The following is a 7,006-nucleotide window of genomic DNA, read 5'->3' as shown; positions in this document are numbered from 1 at the left end:
ATTCATAAGTTATTCTTAATTCGGTAAGGCGGCAAGAAAAACGTATAAGAAAGTAGAGCGATACTTGCGCAGGTATTGAAATTTAGAACTGGGAGTGCTGGAATTTTATATTATTTATTGAATATACATTTCGTGTTGGAGTAATTAATTTTGTAAAATATAATACTCTGTTATAATCAAAAGTGTAGCTTACCAGGATAGATAATTCTGTGACATTCCTAAGATTTCGTAAATTTTAAAGAGATATTGCATTCCCAGTAAGCTATTGCAACTGAATTTTATTGCAATCTGGTATCAAAATGATATCCTCTGAATCACGATAATTTTTGTATATCTTTCCACATTAGCTTTCCTTTTTCCAAAACAAGTACTTTCAATAATTGTGCTATCACAGGAAATGCCCGTTTATCAATTTGATCCCGAAATTGGATTAAAATGATATGTAACGATTTTATACAGACTTCGGATTTTTATTTGTTCATCAAATTGAACATCAGAATGATCGATTCTTAAGATCAATTGCCTAACATGAATTTTCCTGAATAGAAGCTTTAGAGTGGCAGTTTTGTATGCCGAATTCAATTTATGAAAGTCTACATGCCTATTAAAATTTGAAAACTGAGCTTTCGACGAAATTTCATACTTTTTTCTTTAAAAAAATATATTAAGTCTCGATAAATGCTTGATTTACGTAATTCTAAAGAAACACTTTTCGAAGGTCAAGAAAATAATCTTCAGTGTCATAGTGATTTAGAGCCACATAAAGGAAAATTGGAGTTTTTCCCCCACCCTGAAATTTAAAATTTTCTAAAAAAATTCCGTGTTGGTCCTAAAAAGTTGCCAATCTCCTAAAAATTTAGAACACTGACCAAATAGCCTAGCTGCTCTTTTAGATAGAAAAAATAGTTAATTTACAGAGTTGAATATTCGTTTTCTTGTGACATTTTTTGTAACAGAAAATTTAATTATTCAAATTGAAGATCCATAATTTTAGTTGGCAATTCATATCTTTGATTGATAACACAATTATTTTTGGTTGAGAATTAATTCTTTATGGTTGAAGTGTTTACTATTATACTTTTAGTTGAGAATTCATCCTTCTTGGTTAAAAATTATATTATTTAGTAGAAAATTGGTTTTGTTGTTGACAAATCTGTTTTTGTTGTTGATAAACATTTATGTTGTTGATAAATATTTATTTTTGTGGTTGAAGATTTACAACTTTAATATTCTGTGAACTGAAAACTCAAATATGTGGTTGAAAATGTATCTTTTTCAGCTGAAAATTTAACTATTATCTTGAAAATTTGCTTTTTTCGGTGAAAATCAATTTTTATCAGACGGGCAATTTAAATTTTCCAATTTCATATTCATAATTTCAGTCGAAAATTAATGTGTGTCGTTAGAAATTGTATTCCTGTGGTTTAAGACATCATTCTTTTTGGTTGAAAAGTTTTATACACGAGGTTGAGAAATTCTTTTTTTTTAAGTTAAAATTTTTATTGCTGAGCTAAAAATATAATTATATTGATGCAAATATAACAATTTTTTAGACTTTTTTTGGTGGGAAAATTAATTCTTTTAACTCGAAATTCAATGTTTTGGTTAAAAAATTATCTGTTTCAGATCAAACTTTAACTATTTCACTCAAAATTCATGTATTTTGTTAAAAAGTACTGTTTAGTAAAAAACTGATTTTGTAGCTTGAAAATTCATATTTTTTGTGGAAAATTTAACTACTTAAAAGATGAACTACTTTCTTAAATTCTGTTTTATAATGAATTGTTTTAACTGCTCTCTAAATACGAATCAGTGAAAAATTCACTGATTGAAATAGTAGTCAGACACTTTACTGATTAATCAGTGATTTTCGGGCTGTAAGTCTGCTATATGAACTACGGGAGAAATATACTCTTACTCGTATAGGAAGTACTTACTTAACAGGTTTGTACATGACAGTCCAATCTTGAAATTAAAGAAATGTGTGAGGTTGTTTGTCATTTAAAATTATCGGAACTTTTTACATTTTTAAATATTTGATCATATTTATGGGTTTTAAGTTCTTAGTATGATTCTTTGATTGAATGTACTAAAATATTATTTCATTATGATTGCTAAATTGACATGGTGTAGTGCTGCCAAAACTCAAAAGTGGTTATTTCACTGAATCGAAAAGTACCCTTCATTGATTGTCAGTGACCCATTTCTAGCTACTTGAATCAGTGAAATTTCACTGATTCAAATTTAGAGAGTGCTAATTTCACAATTTTGTTGAAAATTTCTTTTTTGTTGTTGTTGGTTGGAAAATCAGTTCTTTTAACTGAAAATTCAATTATTTTGTTAAAAATTTATCCTTTTTTGATCAAACTTTAACTGTTATGCTCAAAATTCATGTATTTTGTTGAAAATTCGACTTTTCGGTATAAAATTGATCTTTTAGATTGAAAAATCATATATTTGCTTGAAAATTTAAGTACTTACCTGAAAGATGGACTATTTTAATTCCTTTTTATAATTAATTGTTTTACATGGTAATTTAATTTTTTTCAGTTGAAGATTCCTCGTTTTAGTTAAAAATTCATTTAGGGTTAACACTTAAACTATTTTATTAATAATTCGCTTTTTTCGTTGAAAATTAATTTTTTTAACTAAGGATTTAACTGTTCCTTTTCGGTGAAAATTTCTGTTTTTGGTTAAACATTCAATTATTTGTTTCAAAATTGATTGTTTTAATTGTAAACTTCAACTATTTGTTGAAAATTTATGGATTTTTTTTCAAATTAAAATTTTCTGAAACATTTTTTTTTTAGAAATATTATGTCGGCCATGAATGACCTTCGACTTTAATCAAAAGTATAACAACTGCCACTCGACAGATATGAATAAAGTTGTGTAAAAATTGACTTTGGGATCCACAAAAGTGGATCATTTTGATCTGAAGTTGATAATCAGAATGATATGCAACGGTTTGATATCCCGAAGTCTACTGTAATTTTATTATTTATGTATTATTCATAATAATGCCAACATTTTTAGGGATTTTTCTGTAAGTTTAATCCTTCACGGTTGGATACAATAGAATTACTTATGTTGTGCGTAAAGATGAGCAATATTTAATATTATTGCAATCTAGGACTTTGTAAGTTAGACAAGGGAGCATACATATACGAATTCGTGAAACATCACCTTGAGATCTTCGTCACGATTGTAGGCGTCAATTGCCTACAAGGCCAGTTCTGTAAAAGCTTACTTTTCCTCGGATTCGGCTGTCTTTTTTGTAGAGTCCTTTATTCGCTTTAAATGAACGAAACCACAAGTTTCATCAGCAGAGTGGAGAACTTAACCATTTACCGCTAGTGATGCAAAAAACGTGAGAACTTCTTACATTGAAAATGTTCTTATATCATGTGGAAAACATGTTTCTTAAGACATATCGTTCTTCACACAATACTCGGCAAACTGGTTTAAATGCAATAGATAAAAAATTTGTCTTTCTAATTTAACTATAATGTATATTTTTTAAAAAGGAAATTTTTTATTTTCTTGCCGAAAGTTAAAGCCTTTCTTCAGACAAGCAAATTCTTATAACATTTACACCAGGTATTATTGACCCCAGAGGTTATTTGCATGCTTTCTCTTTTTTACAATCTATTTTATATCGACCTAAGGTCTTCAACTCAATTATTTCGGAATCCGTCACGTACATTAAGGCGGAAGTTACTAGAACGCGCAAAACTATCTCGAGCATTCGCATAGTCGTCAGTAATCGATTGGCAGGATAGACAAATCGACCTGGGCCAGGTGGTCGATGGAAGTCGATAAACCAAGAAATTCTAGTAAGCGAAAGTACCTAGTGAATGGTCCCATTAATAAAGTAAAAAATGTCTCGCCTCTTTTATGGGAAAAAGGGACATACAAATATTTTAAGGAATTCACTGTGAATCAGTTTTAGACAAATATAAGTTCATAATTTCCAAAAAGTTAATTTTTAATAAATGCACTATTGGCTAAAATTATCTACATGGAGAAACTTTTTTTTGTAAAATGAGATATTATAGTATTTATTTTTACAATAAGACAGTAGCAAGCCAGGATATAGTGTCACTATTGCAAATATGACTATGTATTGTGATTATTAAATTTTTAAGTTACTAAATTTATTGATGTATAATATTAAATTATTAAATAATTATACTCATACTAAAATAAAGTTGATATAATGTCTAGAAAGGGCTGTAAATTATTACAAGACACAATAGGATAGACATTTTCCCTATGTGCTTTCTACGTATTTCTAATTTTTTCTGTAAAAAGTAGGAAAATATGACATTGCCGGTATTATATTTGCACTCCTTACAAATTATATACATTAAACATACAATTAGACATTTATATTATATTATAAGCTGAAACAGAAAAAAATAGTGTTAGAAGAAAGTAAAGCTGTCGGGTATCGCTTTGGGGCAGCACCTATATTGAAGTATTTTTTCTCTTATTGCATCTTCCTATTGAGCATGTTAATTTTTCTAACCTATTTTGCATTATATGTTATTTAAACTGCCAGTTACTGCAATTACGGTTTTATTATTTATTTTGTAAATATCACTTTTTTCTAACTTCAATTTTCTATCGAAAATATTAGTTTTTCCAACTCTTTAAATTACAATTATAGATCTGTTATTTGAACTTTTGCGAAAGTGTCTTAATTTTTATAATATTCTCATGAATTTTTGTTCTTTATAATGTCGCGAAAAGTAGTGAAATGCCGTTGAAGTTGAAGGCAAAATATCAATGTTATAAAAAGATATTGCAAAAAACATAAAATATCTATGTTTTTGATAAAATGGAATAACTCTGAAAATAATGAACAGTTTCTAAAGTTCTTGCGCTCATTTTGAATGTAAGTTTCTGTATAGTATTTAAAACATGGTTAAGATATTTTCAGAATATAGTCGCTGGATTCTGCTCTCGGTTCAAAATCAGTTTAAACCAAATGATGTAAATTATTATTTATCATATATTAATGATTTAAACGTTTTGAGGCACCCTGAATCCGAAAATCAAGCTTTTACGATGGCGCCTGCATGTCTGTCTGTCCACACTTTTTTTAGACCCTAAAAGTAAACACGATTTCGTTCACCAGCCATTTTGGATAAAAATTAATAATGTTAGAGCATTTTCTACATTTTTGCAACCATTTTGTTTAGATTTAAAAATTTTATGTACGGCTATTCGTTAGTACTCAGAAAGCCAAACGACTTATCCTCATGACTTTTTTCGATAAAAAGAAAGTTATCAGAGTTATAGCATTTATAAGATTTCAAATATTTATCAAAAATCCACATTTTAATCCAAACAACGGACGATATGAATAAAGGCAATAACAAAGAAAGCATTTATTTTTTAAAGCCCTAAAGGACAAAAATAACAACTTTTTGGATTTTCTTGAAAAATCGAAAATTCCATTTTGTAATCAAATTAAACAAAATACGAAAAAAGATGAATGAACAAAAATTGTAATCTCAAAAAATATCTACAAATTTGTCATTAATCACTTCTTGATAGGTCATGTAGTACTTGTTTTACTCGTGAAAAATAACATTAAAAATAAAAAAATTAAATTTTTCGAAAAACGGCACAAGTAACGAAAAAAACGATCTAACAAAAATTCTTTAACCGAAAAAGAGCTACAAGGACCCCGCAGAATTTTTATGGGAAATGGCTCTCGACTAAATAGTCTGAAACTTTACCGCGGTTCTACTGGGAGCCGATGTCATTTTTATATGAACACCTAAACATCTCGGAAACGGGTTTTTTTCTCATCGAACTTGGCACAGATTATCTTTAACATGTGCACTTTCATCTCAAATTTTTTTTAGAATTTGATATTTTTGGTGTTGCTGGAAATAAATAAACTAATAAAATGCTAAATTACAAAATGGCGGATTCAAAATAGCGTCGGAAAAATAAATGTATTGATTTGTATTTTGGTCCACCATTTTGAAACAAAAGAAAAAGTAATTCTGGAAACATTTGAGATGAAGGTACACATGTTAAAGACAATCTGTGCCAAATTTGATGAGAACAAAAATCCGTTTCCGAGATATTTAGGTGGTCCGATTGACTTGGAATTGCCGATATATATAATGAAAACAAAGAGAGGTATAGAGACCTTATAAGGGAGTTGCAACGATTGTACCCGGAATATTCTGTTAAACTAATTGTCCTTATCATCGGCGCTCTTGAAGGTGCTAAGCTTTCACTCGTTAATAGCCTGACGAGCATCCCTGTGTGTCAACAATATGCTAAAACACTTGCGGGAAAAATACAGAAGGCGGTAGTCCTTGTATCATTCCGTGTTCTCATGGTGCACGAAACTTTTGCCGGATCGTCCTATTGATTCCGTTACAGACTGTAACTACCTATTTCATGGTCGTGGCTGAAATTTTACCGCGATTTCGCTGGGAGCGGGTGCAATTTTTCAGTTTAGCACCCGCTCCCGGCGGAATCCTGCGGTTGTCCTTATGACAAATTTTTAGTATATTATATTATATGTACTATATATAACGCCGTGCAAAATCCGTTCGCGCAAAATGTACGTGGTATATGTGTATATACTATACATATATGCACTTCTGTAAGTGTAATAATGCATGCATGCAGGCATTATTATTTTGGTACAAGCCGCATCATTCCGATTTATATGACCACCACTACAGCCTTATTCTGCTGCGAAGTACATACAAACCTTAAGTTCGAACGGCTATATCTCGAAAACTCGAATTTTCTCAACTTAATGCTCCTCGACACTTTTAATCTACACATCGAGAACTACCAGGAAGCAAAGTTTCAGACAATTTTGCCGAGACCATTTTCCATGCAAATTCTGCGGTGTCCTTTGATATGGATCACTTTTTGATAGGACGCGTATTTTTGGTTTTAGTCATAAAATTGGCATTAAACATAAAAATGAAAAATTTGTAGAGAAACGACAAAAGGTACGAAA

Source organism: Belonocnema kinseyi, chromosome 3 (assembly GCF_010883055.1).
Source record: "Belonocnema kinseyi isolate 2016_QV_RU_SX_M_011 chromosome 3, B_treatae_v1, whole genome shotgun sequence".
Classification (NCBI taxonomy): Eukaryota; Metazoa; Arthropoda; class Insecta; order Hymenoptera; family Cynipidae; genus Belonocnema; species Belonocnema kinseyi.
This window is presented reverse-complemented; position numbering follows the sequence as displayed.